At 44.8% G+C, this 15051-nt stretch overlaps 1 protein-coding gene across 6 annotated transcripts in view; it reads right to left on the bottom strand.

Annotated features, from left to right (window-relative positions):
• The window catches only part of EVI5L (ecotropic viral integration site 5 like), a 43535-nt gene extending 31658 nt beyond the window's left edge, over positions 1-11877 (bottom strand). For all 6 annotated transcript variants that reach the window (XM_033139719.1, XM_033139721.1, XM_033139718.1 and 3 more), the window contains exon 1: positions 11797-11877. The gene's annotated coding sequence lies outside the window, so the exon portion shown is untranslated. The remainder of the gene's footprint in view (positions 1-11796) is intronic.
• Between the last annotated feature and the right edge of the window lie 3174 nt (positions 11878-15051).

Raw genomic sequence — 15051 nt, forward strand, 5'->3', positions numbered from 1 at the left:
TTCTCCATTATAACCCGATATCCAGGATGGGGGAGTAGGTGCTGCAGCTTAGAGAATAGCTTAATGGATTTACAAGAAACTTAGCAGTGTGGGAAAGGTAGATTTGAGGATGGTCCATACCAATTTGTAGGAGTCTCAAGGTTGACAAGTAATTTAAGTAGGTATTGCCAGTTCCTCCCCTCCTAGTGTTCGCTGTTGTTGGGCTTGATTTATCCATTTGTACTGCATCTTTTGGGAAATCTTTTTATTATTATTAAGTCAAGGGACAAGTATATTATCTACTGTGCCCTAGCAGTAGTGCATCATACATCTAGAGTTTTAGGTTTAATCAGTTTTGCTGCTTATTTTAACCTGTGAGTGGTGCCAAGGTATGTCATGGCAAATGCACAGTCGAAACCTGTGATACCTGTCAACAGTTCCAGCAACAGAAACTGTGTGTTTATGAGGGTCGCTGGGAGGAGGGTGGGGGGAAGAGAGGCCTGGTTAGAACAGGGATGAGGACTCTGAGACTCTGTGGCCCTCCAAACTCTGACTCTCAGCAGTTCCAGCCAATACGCCCAGCAGTGAGGGATGGAGGAAGTTGCAGTCCAGCTACATCTGGAATGCCACAGGTTCTCCATACCTGGGCTATACTGTGGTGCTAATAACACTAAAGGTCATAGGTTCATTCACCATACATGCCAAAAGTTCTGCACCTCTTTTTCGTCCTACTCATTTCTCCCCATTTCAAAAGTATAGCCACAGAAAATGGACAATAATTTTGCAAACACCTGCGATAAACGCACAATTAATCAACTGAGCCATTAGAAGAGGGGAATTCAGGGAACTGCAGAGTCCATTAATTCTAAGACAACTTGGTTGTCCCCCCCAAAAAATATCCCCTGCAAGTTCTGTTCTGTCAGATCTCTCCTTTCAACCAACTCAGAGACACTCCCAGCCTAAGACAAGGCCTTGGTTAAGCCCCAAGGAACTCAAGGGTTTACAGGCTGAAATGGTTAGGCCAAGAGGCTCAAGGCCTCCAGACCAATATACACAGTCAGGTATATTATTACCTATGTCCTCAAAACCTTATTTTGTACATTAATAAATGAACCCCTTATTATAATGAGCAACTGTGCAGTTTTTGAGCAGCCATTTTGTGAAGAGCCTTGGTTGATCTCAAATATACCATTAACACAAATATAAATAGAAGGTTTAAATAACTATAACGGGGCAGGGGGCGGGGGGGGGAGGTGGGACTCAGCCACTGTTACGCTTCCTGAGGGGAACAGAGTCTCAGTACTCAGCTATAGGTTGGGGAAGGAATAGTATCTCAATCCCAGATAAAAAGTGGGGGAGCATCTCCACATCTCCCCATTTTTAATGCATCTCCTTTTTTCTTCCTCAGCCTGTATCTTTTTCCATCTCTCATTTTCCTAACCTTCCCATATCTTTATTTCTTTTCTTCTTTATTATTTCTCATTCTAGTATCTTTCTTAATTCATTCTAATTTCCCACTCCTTCTTTCCTTTACACTTTCTTTTGCTTATGAAATGAGAGTGAATGGTGTGCTACTTCCTTCTATGATGGGGCGGGAAGAATGCAGAATAAACCCCAAGCTTTTTTCACAGTGGACAGTTGCTAATTTGGTGTGGGTTTACTCTGTCAGTTAACACAGCCTTCACGAACCTGGTGTCCTCCAGATGTATTGGACTACAATTGCCATCAGCCCCAGCTAACACAGCAGTTATGGCAAGAGTTAATGGAAGTTGCCGTCCAAAACATTTGGAGACCCCTAAGCTGGCAAAGTTTGAATGCAAAAAGATCAAACTTATCCATCCTTAAAGAAATCAGCCCTGAGTGCTCACTGGAAGGGCAGATCCTGAAGTTGAGGCTCCAGTACTTTGGCCACCTCATGAGAAGAGAAGACTCCCTAGAAAAGACCCTGATGTTGGGAAAGATGGAGGGCACAAGGAGAAGGGGAAGACAGAGGACAAGATGGTTGGACAGTGTTCTCGAAGCGAATGGCATGAGTTTGAACAAACTGCGGGAGGCAGTGGAGGATAGGGGTGCCTAGCGTGCTCTGGTCCATGGGGTCACGAAGAGTCGGACACGACTGAATAACAAACATAGTATTTGCCTACCCTACAGAGTTGCTTTAACATTTACAAGAATGGTATTTGTAAATTTTCATGGCCCATGTTTCCCAACACACACACTGTTTTACTGAGTTAGTTCCTGTAACCTTAGACAATAAATATTATGTAAAACTATTTTTCACTTATCAAGCGGCAAGCTTATTGGGTTTTAAGATACGCTGCATGTGTATTCTTACCCTTCTTAATACAGTGGTACATCGGGTTAAGAACTTAATTCGTTCTGGAGGTCCGTTCTTAACCTGAAACTGTTCTTAACCTGAAGCACCACTTTAGCTAATGGGGCCACCCGCTGCCCCGCCAGAGCACAATTTCTGTTCTTATCCTGAAGCAAAGTTCTTAACCTGAAGTGTTATTTCTGGGTTAGCAGAGTCTGTAACCTGAAGCGTATGTAACCTGAGGTACCACTATAGTGTGTGATTTCTTATTTTATTTCTTCCTTTCTCTATTTAATTTCTCATTTCCAATTTCAAGTTTGTCTGATAAGATAGTTGCAGGCACAGACTTCTCAAAAATGTACCGGGTAATCAAATATAAACAACAACAACCCACTTGTTGGAAACAACAACAACAACCCACTTTTGGGGAAACACCCAGCCCATGGCACAGATTTGGCCCTGCCTGGCCTCCCCATTTAGCCTGTGACCAAAATACACACCTTCGCCCCTCACCAAACACTGTCTGTGACATCAGGTGTGGGGCAGGGGGAGATCTGCCTGGAAAGGCAAGGCTGATCCCTGCAGAAAGCAGGATTGAATTCTAATGCATGAGGAATTAAATCCTGCTTGGTCACTATCTCCTTCCACTCCCATGGGTCAATTCCTTTCAGACCTTCACATATTTAGCGCAAAGATCTTAAAGTGGCTAAGTGTGTTCCGTTGATTGCAGTAAGAAACCTCTGTGCAATTAGAGCCCTGATAATAAGGCAGGGTTTTCAACTGCACACAAAGGCTTCCAAGACCAAAGAATATAGAAACCCCCTTTAGACCTTTGCACTCCACATGCAAAGGTCTGAGAACCACCTCTGAGCCTCTGAACCGACCCTGGGGCACAGCTTGAGTGAACTCCCCTCCTCCTACACAGTTTTAACCCTTTTGTGTTCAAGCTATTGCCTAAGGTAAAGGTAAAGGGACCCCTGACCATTAGGTCCAGTCGTGTATGACTCTGGGGTTGCAGTGCTCATCTCGCGTTACTGGCCGAGGGAGCTGGCGTACAGCTTCTGGGTCATGTAGCCAGCATGACTAAGCCACTTCTGGCAAACCAGAGCAGCACACGGAAATGCCGTTTACCTTCCCGCTGGAGCGGTACCTATTTATCTACTTGCACTTTGACGTGCTTTCGAACTGCTAGATGGGCAGGAGCAGGGACCAAGCAACGGGAGCTCACCCAGTTGTGGGGACTCAAACTGCCGACCTTCTGATCAGCAAGCCCTAGGCTCTGTGGTTTAACCCACAGCGCCACCCGCGTCCCAAGCTATTGCCTAGAGAAAGGCATAAAACTCACTGCAGCCCTAATGGCTTGCCATCACCGACACTTTCATCCTCAAATTAATTTAGGTTCCTTTCATATCCTGCTTGTACGATTGCAGAAGAGAGTTACCATATTTTTTGTTCCATGGGGCGCACCAGACCATAGGGCACACCTCGTTTTTAGAGGAAGAAACAAGAAAAAAAAATATTTTTCTGATTTTCCTCCTCTAAAAGCCCTGTTTTTTTGAGGATCAGCTAAAAGTTTTTCAGCTTTTTTTGCAAAGGGGAAAAAGCAAAGAGGAAAACCCCTGTTTTTATGGGGTTCAACTCACATTTCTGCAGCTTCTAAAGGAAAGGGAGCCATTTCTACAGTTTCCAGACAGATACCGTAATTCCAGCATTCAATATTACGTTTTCTAAGCCAGCAAAGGCTGTTTACAACCTCCTCCACACAAATCCTGATGGGGGGGGGTTATCTAATAATATATAAAAATAAAACAGCAGCATTCAATTAAGAATTCCCCACTGATCAGGTCAGAAGATTATGAAGCAAAAAGCAGCACTAGAACAGAGTATCTTAACAATATCCTGGGCCTCCCTGCAAGAGCTCTAAGTAATCTACGCAAAGTTGCTTCAAGTTAGGCCTGAAATTGAAAGCTGTAGTAATATTTTCCAAACCGTCTAATGGTTCAGTTTGGAGCTCTTAGCCATGAGAAGCTCTTAGCCATGAGAAGAAGGGAATTCAGGGCATGTACAGAGTGCCCATTAGAAGCTTTCAACTTCACCCACAAATTAAGGCATTTCTGTTTTTTTGTCAACCTTTGGGACCAAGGAAGCTACCGCTTCATGAGCTACATATCAAATGCTTACTGCTGAGGGTGTGAACCAAAATCCCCATCACTGAACCCTCGGTCAAGATCGATTATAGTAGATACTGTTTACAAATACCTTTTCATCTGGGGGGGGGGGGAGTAACTTTAGGCAAAAGTACCAGCTATTGATCCTGAATTAAATTATTGGCCACTTCAACTTCTTCCCAATAACAGCATCTAGTTAAGATACAGTACATTCCCTCCAATCTGAGACTACAGGCCAGCCATTTGTACACGAAAGGAGTGCACACAGATGTTGCCACCAACACTGCTATATTCACAAGAAACTGCATGACATTCCTACATTTCCAAACGGATGACTGTACATGGAAGCACCCTCTGGGGAGATAAGGCATCAGGGGTTGGTTTGTGGCCATACGTAAACATTGAGCCTGGCAAGGGGAAATTGTTTTGTGAGAAGGCTGTGAAAACGCAGCAGCTGTCATTCATCACATCATCCTTTGTGGCTCAGATGCTTCAGCTAGCCTCCAGATAAAAATACTCAATGCATATTTATGTATTAGACATAAGGCAGCATCTTAGGTTGAGTTTTCTCGCTTCCATTTATGCAACATGTTAAAAGTGGTAGCTTTATGGTAAAGTGCTACTTCAAGGCTAAGCTCCAGTTAACTTAGCTGGGAATATGTGTCTCTGGATTCTTGTTAGTGCACACACAAAGAACTAGGCACTGCAATCGTGTTGCCAGGAATAGATGGTTTGCAGTACACTTGCTATGTATGACAGAGAGGGCTACACATACCAAAATGTGTAGACTTCAGAGTATAAAGATAACTATGAAACTCCCCACCACCACAAAGCAATATTTGCAAAGTTGTTTCCCGTTAGGCCTGAAATTAAAAGCTTCAGTAGTAATACTTCCCAAAGCTTTAACTTTAAATTAAATGCTACCTCATTTATAAAATATGGGACACAACCAAGTCCAGGTTATTCTTGCTATTGTTTATGATTTCAAAATGCAGTAGTGGCTACAATGTGAAAGATTTATAATAAAAGGATGCATCACAAAATAACTGAAGCTATTCCTACAGCAGGCTTGTAAATAGCTACTTGCCTGGTTATCCAAGTGTAAGAAGTGCCTCCAAGCAACCAGGAAAATGAAGCTTTTACTAGAACAGCAGCAGTAGTCAACCATCTATTTCAAGCTAGGTGCTATACAAAAACAAAGTTAAGACAGGTTCAGCCTAGACCACGACATAACACAGAGGCTTGCATACCTATGAGTTACTCAGTTTTGTGATCTTATTTAAACGGCAGCCCTGTTTAGGGAAGTTTTCCATGTTTAATGCTGTATTGTGTTTTTAATATTCGATTGGGAGCCGCCCAGAGTGGCTGGGGAAACCCAGCCAGATGGGCAGGATATAAATAAATCATCATGATCATCATCATCATCATCATTGTTATAGCAACAGCCAATGAATTGCTCAAATTGCTTTCTGAAAGCTTCAAAATATACGAATGGAAGGGGCCACAAGAACTGAACTTTTAGTCCAAAATTAGCCTCAAAGGCAAGTTGAATGTGGGCAATTGAAAATTTATTTGACATAATTGCCTTAAAAACTTGGAACAAACGTATATTGGTCTGTCTCTACAGATGTGCTAAAAAAAAAACCTGAGGCCCTGCAGATATTGCTGGACTACAACTCCCATCATCTCCAACTACTAGTCATGCTGTCTAAAGCTGAAGGGCGTCCACACAGATCTGCAGGACCACAGGTTTCACACCCTTGCTCTAGAAATATATTAGAGGTTCTTAGTTCCCTCTACTATGCAAGAAACTCATTGCACAAAGCACCCAATCCATAGTTTCAACATCAACCATTGTATGACACTCCCCCCACCCCCACCCCGGTATGTGGACTCTGGCCAACAAAAACTTATGTCTTTAAGGTGACCTGCTATTGCACAAACTAACATGACTATCCCTCTAGATCTTCTCCCCAAAGCCTTTGGATACAGATTTTGCCAGTGGACCAAATCCTCATTACACACCAGTGACATTCTTCACACTGTAACAGGTTTATGGCTAGACACAACTCTAGCTTCTTGAGGCGAATAATCAGCAGCAGCCTGCAGTCAACCATGCAGGGAAGATTTACACAAGTGGGGTTCTTGACTTTTGTCTTTCTTGGCAAAAATGGAAAAGTATGTGTGGGTAGCTGGGCTTGTAAGAATTTGTGAGCTTGTTAAATTCAGCAGACTTATTACCAATGCTACAGATTTCATCGAAGGAACTAACAGGGGACGCAAGGAAAGTATTGCCACCAATACTTGATCAATGTTTTTTCTGTTTCTTGCCACAAAGTTGATGGACATTCTAAACATATGTATTTAATCTGACTGAATTGCATGCTGTGATTTTGCTATTTTATATTGTTTTGATTCTTTTTGTGTGTGTGTGTGAAGAAATATTGCTTTTATGTTTATGTTTACTACAATGTGTTATACTGTACATGGGGCTTCCTCTGAAGATGCTTTGGAAACTTCAGCTGATGCAGAATTCAGCAACTAGGTTGCACACTGGGGCAAGAGGGTATGAGCATATTACACTAATCCTTGCCTGACTGCACTGGCTGCCAATTAGTTTCCGGGTGCAATTCAAAGTGCTGGTTTTGAACTATTAAGCCTTAAATGGCTCAGGACCGCAATACTTCAAGGGCTGCTTCTCCCCTGGACTTTGCGTTCATCATCTGAGACCCTTCTTCATGTGCCTTCTCCAAGAGAGGTCTGGACTGGAAGGTGGCAACACAAGAACGGGCCTTTTCTGTAGTGGCCCCCTGTGAATGGAAAGCTCTCCCCATGGAGGCTTACCTGGTGCCTTCATTAGACATCTATAGGTGCCTCGGGCTGATTAACATTCTATGTCCTTTTAAATGGGTTTGTGGGAGGGGAGGTTAGGTGTTTACTTTTTGTTTGTTTGTTCTTGTATATATTATGTATTTTGTGTATTTTATTATGTATTTTTATGCTGTGAACTGCCCTGAGATCTTCAGATGAAGGGCAGTATACAAATTTGATAAATAAAATAAATATTAAATATTATTGTTTTGAACTGCTTTGAGCTCAATTTGGTTATTGTAAAAGTGGCATGCAAATATTAAATCAAATGGAGGAAAAAAATAAATTGAACTTCCATTCCTTTTTCTTCTTCACCATCCCCTCCTTATGTATGCACACTTCTGTGAAGCCACAACACCCAAAGTTATGGAGGAGATGCTGGAATGAGCATTGTGTCTTAATGCAGCCAACCCAAAGAGGCTACCAAAGGCTTGCAGCCTCCCAAAGACATAGTGAGTCACAATTTGGAGCTGGACAAGAAGTTTGACAGCAGGCAGGGGGAAAGGGAAGAAAAGAGAGAATTGGATTTTAACACCAACCCTTTTCTGATCTTAATGACATGTTAAAAGTCATCCTAAGCTGCCTTATTTGCCATGGTAACCACTCTTTGAGTTCTCCAATATACAATGAGACTGCAGCTCATAAACTCATAGCACAAGCCACATTTTGAAAGTCATCCATGCAGTGGTGAGCTATGCTCAATACAAATTACTCATTAAGTCTTAAGGTCCAGTCACTGTAACCAGAAAGAGGCCAAGTAGGTGGGGATTCTCCACATTGTAAAAAATGGCAAGCTGATCAGATGAAGAAGTGTGCATGTACACAAAAGCTAATACCAGTAACAAACTTAGTTGGTCTCTAAGGTGCTACTGGAAGGATTTTTGTTTTGTTTTGTTTCGACTACGGCAGACCAACACAGCTACCTACCTGTAACTAGAGTCAAAAATGTTTTTGACAATGTTTCCCTATCATACAAGATATTCTCCTAAACAAATAAAGCTAATGAAAAATCAAATCTTACCCTCTTGATCATTTGTAAAAGTTTCAAGTACATAACTTTTTCATTTCAAGCTGCTTTTTGAATGGCAGTATGTTTTAACCCAAGATGGAAGCAATTTCTTCACCAGTAGACGTTTTTAGACCATGGAGACTTCAAACAGTTGTGATGCAAAGTACAAAACACAAGGCATAGCATACGGGCAAGAAAAATAAAGTATTGTTGCCAAAACATGGTTAGAAAGAAAATGAACTATATCAACAAAGCAATAGATTTCCTCGCTGAGGGACAATGGGCTGGATCCAAACAGTCATTGGGTTTAAGTAGATCCAATGATATTTATGGGACTTAAGTGATGACTAAGTCTGGTCCCAACACCATGACCTCATGTGCCTATAACACTACAATGAAACCATGGCCTCGTGCGAATGAGAAAATTTGTGGATTCTCAAGGAGAAAAATTGTGATCACTTTGCTCATCCTGCAGTTCTTCTAGTGCAATACAGCTGTAAGCACAACCATGGTTTGGCTGAGTGTTAAATCATGAGCCTGAGGTTGGATGTATGTGATAAGACATAGAACAAACATTGGCTACAGCCTGTGGTTTGTCTCAAGTGAGATAAACCATGAATCCAGATTTGTACATATTAAACCCAACCATGGCTTGGCTCCAGGTAGTGTAGCAGCAAGAAGAAGAATGGAGAAGGAGCAGCAACATGACCATGATGTTCTCTCCAGGAATCCACACATTTGCTCAGTCATACCAAGCCATGGTTTGACTAAGCAAAATGTGCGAACTGGGTTTGTGTCTAAAAACATGAACTCCTGTAAAGTAATATTTCAGGCTGGGAACTATTATTTTTCCAGAGTTTTGTGGAACTGCTACCGTGATAGTGAACTGCTACCTACCCCAACTTTCTGGAAATCTGTTACTTCTTCGCCATGCCAATTCAATATACCTATATGTGCTAACAAACAGGACAAATATGCTTTGAATAAGTAGAATGATAATCACTGTAACCAACGATAAGGTGGGAAGGTTAGCAACCCACTTTCTTTCTAGAACCAAATACCCTGTGAATGTCAAAATATTTGAACCAGCTCTTAGTTTCTAAAAGGCTCTTATATCCCAAGTACATTGTATTTTAGAGAGAAATCACTCTTTTCTGTTTCAGCTGTGACAACACCAAATTGCTGACATCAAGACTGAAGAGGTTAAATATTAAATCTTAAGGGCACCCAAGGGCTGAAATTCCAAACATCCATTCACTCTTAAGCTTGGCAAGCAACATCTACTTACCACCACATGTTAAAACTCTAACTCAGACAAGACATTTGTATAATTTCTATTTTCCTTGGCTAAGAGATTCTATACCAAAGAAGCAATTCATGAGCCAGTATCAGCAAGGAAAACAACTATTTAAACACCGTATTAGTATCCAAGAGGTTCTGACTGATAGAGCTTCTGAAGAGATACAGCCAACAGGTACTTAATGATTGGCAATTTGGACCTCTTCCTCTCAGTACAGAGTCAACCCCCCCCCCCCAAGGCAAGCCACAGCAGCAGTTTGCACCCATGCATACATTCATTCGTGCTTCATTTGAGACACACTGTTTGGAAACAGTTCCCCCATTGTTTAAGCTGTAACACTGGACTTCCAACTACAGCTAAAAACAAATGCCTAATACTATTAAGAAAGCTTCCCACTGGTACTTGATGGTATGCGGGCAAGTAGAACAGCAGTACTTTCTTTAGGATCCAATTAATGCAAAGACAGGGAGGCCCTGGATACCAAAAGTACAATTTCAAATATCTACTACCCTGATGTTCAGCTTAGTTATTTGCTTTCCCAAACTCAAAACAATACAGCTACAGCAAAGAGCGAAAACAAAAGCTTATATTCACAATGCTTGCCATTTTGGACAAATAAATTACACTGACTATTAAATAAATAACAGGCATTAACACCAAAGCCAAACTTATGTGGTAATCTTCCAACAAAAAGCAGTTGGCAGCAAATCATAGAAAAACTGTATCAAGATGGACAAAGTGCCCTTGGTTGATTTCTATCCTATAAAAGCTGCCCACTGTTAACAACTGGGCAATGACAGCCCACATCCTGGGTGAATTTAATTAAGACCTTGAAAATGTCAAAGTCACCAGAAACCAACCTACAAATCAGCATTCATACAGAGATAGAATTTGATGGAAATGGCGGAAAGAGTAAAGGTGGCACATTACTGGGAATCATGAGCAGCTAATACCATTCTAAAACGGGCAACACAAAGTCCTTATCCAGCAGAGAAAAAGAGTCACTGGGGTTGCCAGACTAGATTGCTGTTTTCTTTAACCTTTAAGCTGGTTGCAGTTTCTAAAAAGATACACCCTCCCTTACGGAAGCCTACGAATCAGCATTTTTATCACTAAAAACTTTGTAGGACAGAAGATGGAAGCATCTTTAGTTCTTGGGCAGGGAAGGTACTGTCTCTCTTCATTGACCACAAAGAAAAGCAAGCAAGCAATGGGGGCTGCACAGAGAGCATCAGTGTCCCTGAGCCGTTTCATTTCTCTTGGAAGGTGACAAGACCTGGTTGGGCCAGAAAACAAACAGAAAGCAAAGGAGATCTATCTTGTCCACAGACCTTGGTTCAAGCCACTGACCAGCTGCAAACATACTAGGTACCTTACTTAGCAAGTTCAGCCTCAGCACCTGTCTAAAAAGGCCAGCAGCAATGAGTTCATTGTGGAAATAGGAAGGGTTGCACAACACTTAGTTCATTCAATAAATGGCAATTGTTGATGTGCCTAAGGGAAAGGAAGAGCAAACCACTCCTTAGTTGGCAGTCCACAGAGAAGGATAAGTCACTACTTCAGGGTGTAAGCACAGTGGAGGACACACCTTAGGGGTTTGGAAAGTACAGTAAATATACCGTATTCTCTCCCCAGCCACAGCCTCTGGGGAAACCCTCTTCCTCCCCCTTGGCAACAGGGGGCAAGGAGACAGTATGCACCTACCCTTCCCATTTCATGGCCTGCCCAGAGCCTGTAGACAGAAGGCTGTCACTGCAACCCGAGAAAATTCAAGTGTCCCAAGACATTTTAGGCCAAGAGCTCCAACACAGCTAAGGCGGATGGACTTAGGCCCTGCCTATAGGGCGCAAGGAGGGGAGTGGGAACAGAAGAGCGAGACCCCCCCTTAGACCCCTCTGGGGCTGAATGGAAAAGCCCTCGAATAAGGAGGGAGAAGACTTCTCCTACATTACATGGGAGGAAGGAGACAGAAAACAAACTACCGGGTCAGCGGATGGAGGAGGGAGGGGGCGGGAATGAGGAGGGGGGCGCAGAGCCCCCGCCCGTCCTCCCATAGACGGTGCTTTGCGCTCCTGGGCGAGAAGATGCCCAGGCCTCCGAGCAGGAGAAGGGGGTCTCCCGAGGGGCTGCCAGGGAAGCGCCCCGGCCCTCCTACCTGCGGGGCCGGCATTGCCAGGGCCATTGCGGCTCCTTCTCAGGGAGGCGGGGGTCCTGAGCCTCCAGGCCCGGCCTCGACGGCCGCCGCCTCCCCGTCTAGCAGCACATGCAGCAGCGCAGAGGCAGAGGCAACCACGCCGGGAACCGCAGCGGCCATGGAGGAGCTGCTGCGGGTGGCGGCGGCAGCGGCAGCGAGGGAGGAGCCAGCGGAGCGGTCGCCACGGCCGCCTCCCGCCTCCTCCTCCTCCTCCTCCTCCTCCCGCGGCAGCCCAGATCCAGGGATGGACGGGCGGACGGCCAGACTGGCAAGGCGACTCCACCCCCTTTCCCCTACGGCTGGCCAATTCTGCACCGGGCGCCCCGCGCTCGGCACCCGCCTACCCGGGCGCGTTGTCCAATGGAAAGCCGGGTTTCGCCAGGGAACCGGATCCTGCGCTCGCTGCTCTCTCGCTCGCTCGCCTGCCCGCCCCTCTTCAGCAGCTGCTGCTCATAGAGCGATCAGGGATCGGGCTGCAGCCGTAGCAGCGGCGAGAGAGGAAGGAAGGGGCGGGAAGGTTGGATGCACTATATATCTATATCTATATATATATGGACGGCGATGAACCTGCATCGCTCTCTGACGGCCAATAGCAGGCCCGTGTGAATTAAAAGAGGTGGTTAGGAGCGCTGGCGGGGGATCTACCTGAGTGACAAAACCAGCAGCCAATGAGGTTTAACAAGGGCAGCTCCGCGTTATCCCTTCGCACAGTCGACGTCTAGAATGATGGAGGGAAAGGGCTGCGAAGGATGCAACAAGAACCTTGGCTTAGTCTCCTTCGCCGTCACCCCTCGCCCCCATAATCCAGCCCCCAGCCACGAGCCTCCGTTTCTAAACATTACCGGTAGTGGATTGCAGCAGCACGACAAGTAACGGCACCATAGCTGTCAAGTTTCGGATTTGAAAATAAGGAAGGGACCACATGAAGTAACACATGACTGGAAAGGTTTGCAGTTCCACAAACATAGGTGTGCACTGCCTCGAAATAAAAATAAGTGAACGAAAGAAGGCTCACTAGGGGGGCATTGCTTAAAAAATGTCAACTTTGTAACCAGAGGTTCAACTGAATAGAATCTGAATCACATGCACCACAAGGCCTATGCAGCCTCAACTTAAGGTGGCTCCTGGCCTGGCTTTTTACAAGCCCCAGCTGACTGCACAACCTGGCCTTTGGAAAGGCCATATAGACACATGCCTTTAGCTTCTGCACCCCCCCCTTGCACACCTATCAACGCAACCACATAGGCATTTCCACAACAGCTCCGCAGCACAAATCCCTTATGCAGGCAGGCACCCGTGCGCAAGAAATGCGCTCCGCTCCCCACAGCAGAGCCATGCTCCCTCGCCCTCTAAAATTTCCCCTCTGCAAGCTGCATCCATGGATAGAACATCGCACCAAAATATTTCCATTCTGCACAACGCGCAGCATTTGCACAACCCCCTCCTGACAGCACCACACATGGAGGGGTAATTCCCCCACACACAGCTTGATGAGTATATGTGCAAACCCACCCCACCCCATATATATATATATATATATATATATATATATATATATATATATATATATCAGATCTGCATCAGAGGGAATGGCACATGCCTCTTTGTCAATTTGAGCATAGTTGCGCTCCGTGGGGGACAACGTACGGGAATAGAAAGCGATGGGCAGGCCGCGTCGTCCTCTTATATACCTGCTAGGATTGACAAGTCATCTGACCCTCACCCTCACCTGTATCTCATAGCTCTCTGGTAGCTGCCTCTGATCAGTTATCATTTAACTCTTGGTAAAAATAATTAGCATCACACATCATGTGCCTGGAAGTTGCCAAACCAATTAACCAACCAGAAGGATTACTGTTAATAGCACCAGTTTTCCTATAACTGGATAGTTTTGATCAACTGCAAAAGCATTTTTAGTTTGCTTTATGTTGCCACACTGGAACGTTTCTTTATTAGTGCCACTTTGTTTTGTATGATTCCTTGCAAATGAAGGAAAACAACTTTTCTGCTTGTATACATTGATAATATAATTTTGGTTACTGAGGACAAACAAGATTGTACAAAAACAAGATTGGGTGCAGGCCATGCTGTAGTGTAGTGCTTATGCGACTGTACATAAATCTGGCACTGATTAAATCCCAGCCTGTCGTTTCAAGGAATGGCCGGCGGATGGCAATACAATAAAAAGGAAAGCAAATATTTATTCTTGATCTGCTATTTTTGGACAAATGGATGGATAGATTTCGCTCCTCTCTTTCTGCATGTGCCATTCCCAAAAGGTTCTCTCTTATGGGATAAGGGACCTCTACACCTATAAAGCAGGAGGGGGGGGACAATGACCATAATTTGCAACCGGCTTCTCACCTCTCTCCTCTTGTCAGAACCATCCCAATCCCTTCGGTCCTGACTGGTTTGGCAACACACACACTGTTCCCCCTTTTAGGCTTATTCTCAGATTGGGAAAACCCGATTTACAAGTAAGAATGTGTGAGATAGGGGCTGAGTGGGGAAGGGCATCATGAGGGCATTGCTAAACAAACAGAGACATAAGCAACCTTCCATTCCCATTAAACTCCAGTGTGGACAACCCCTCAGAGAAGAACATTGAGTTGCCACCACTCTGGGACAACAAAGTCCCTCACCACTCCTTTTAAGGCAGGCCTCTGGTCTGCCTACTACGTAGACCAAACAATATGATGCTTAATGTCCTTCCAGTGCTATTTTTCTAGAGAAAGAGGTGCCAGAACTCACCAGGAACAAATCTAGGGGTGGGGGTGGGGGTTAGAGACCCACCAGAGGAAGGAGAGAAAGCTCTCTACATCACCCCCATCAAAAAAAAGCCTCCCTCGCCGTCTCCTCCTGTCTCTGCCTGCTTTGCCCCCCCTCTCCTTCCCCAGACGAGCCATGCGGCTCTTGCTGTCCCTGCGAAGATGATGGGGGGCGATGGAGCGAGAAAGAGGCGCACTTGGGTGGGGTGGAGTGGGAGTTAAAGGTCTCGGTGTTTTTCTCCTGCGCTGCACGATAGCTCGCTTTCAGATCCAGGAGAACTTTTAAGGGTCTCTGACGCGGCTCTCTCCTCACACTTGGTGTGCGCTCGGCAGCCGGATGTTGAGGAACGTGGGGCAGGAAGTTTGGGAAGCATGGCCTCTTTCCCTAGCATGGTCCTCCAACTGCGCGGGCGGGGAGGTGGGTGGGTGGTGGACTCTCCTCCTCCTC

Source organism: Lacerta agilis, chromosome 2 (genome assembly GCF_009819535.1).
Source record: "Lacerta agilis isolate rLacAgi1 chromosome 2, rLacAgi1.pri, whole genome shotgun sequence".
NCBI classification, from domain to species: Eukaryota; Metazoa; Chordata; class Lepidosauria; order Squamata; family Lacertidae; genus Lacerta; species Lacerta agilis.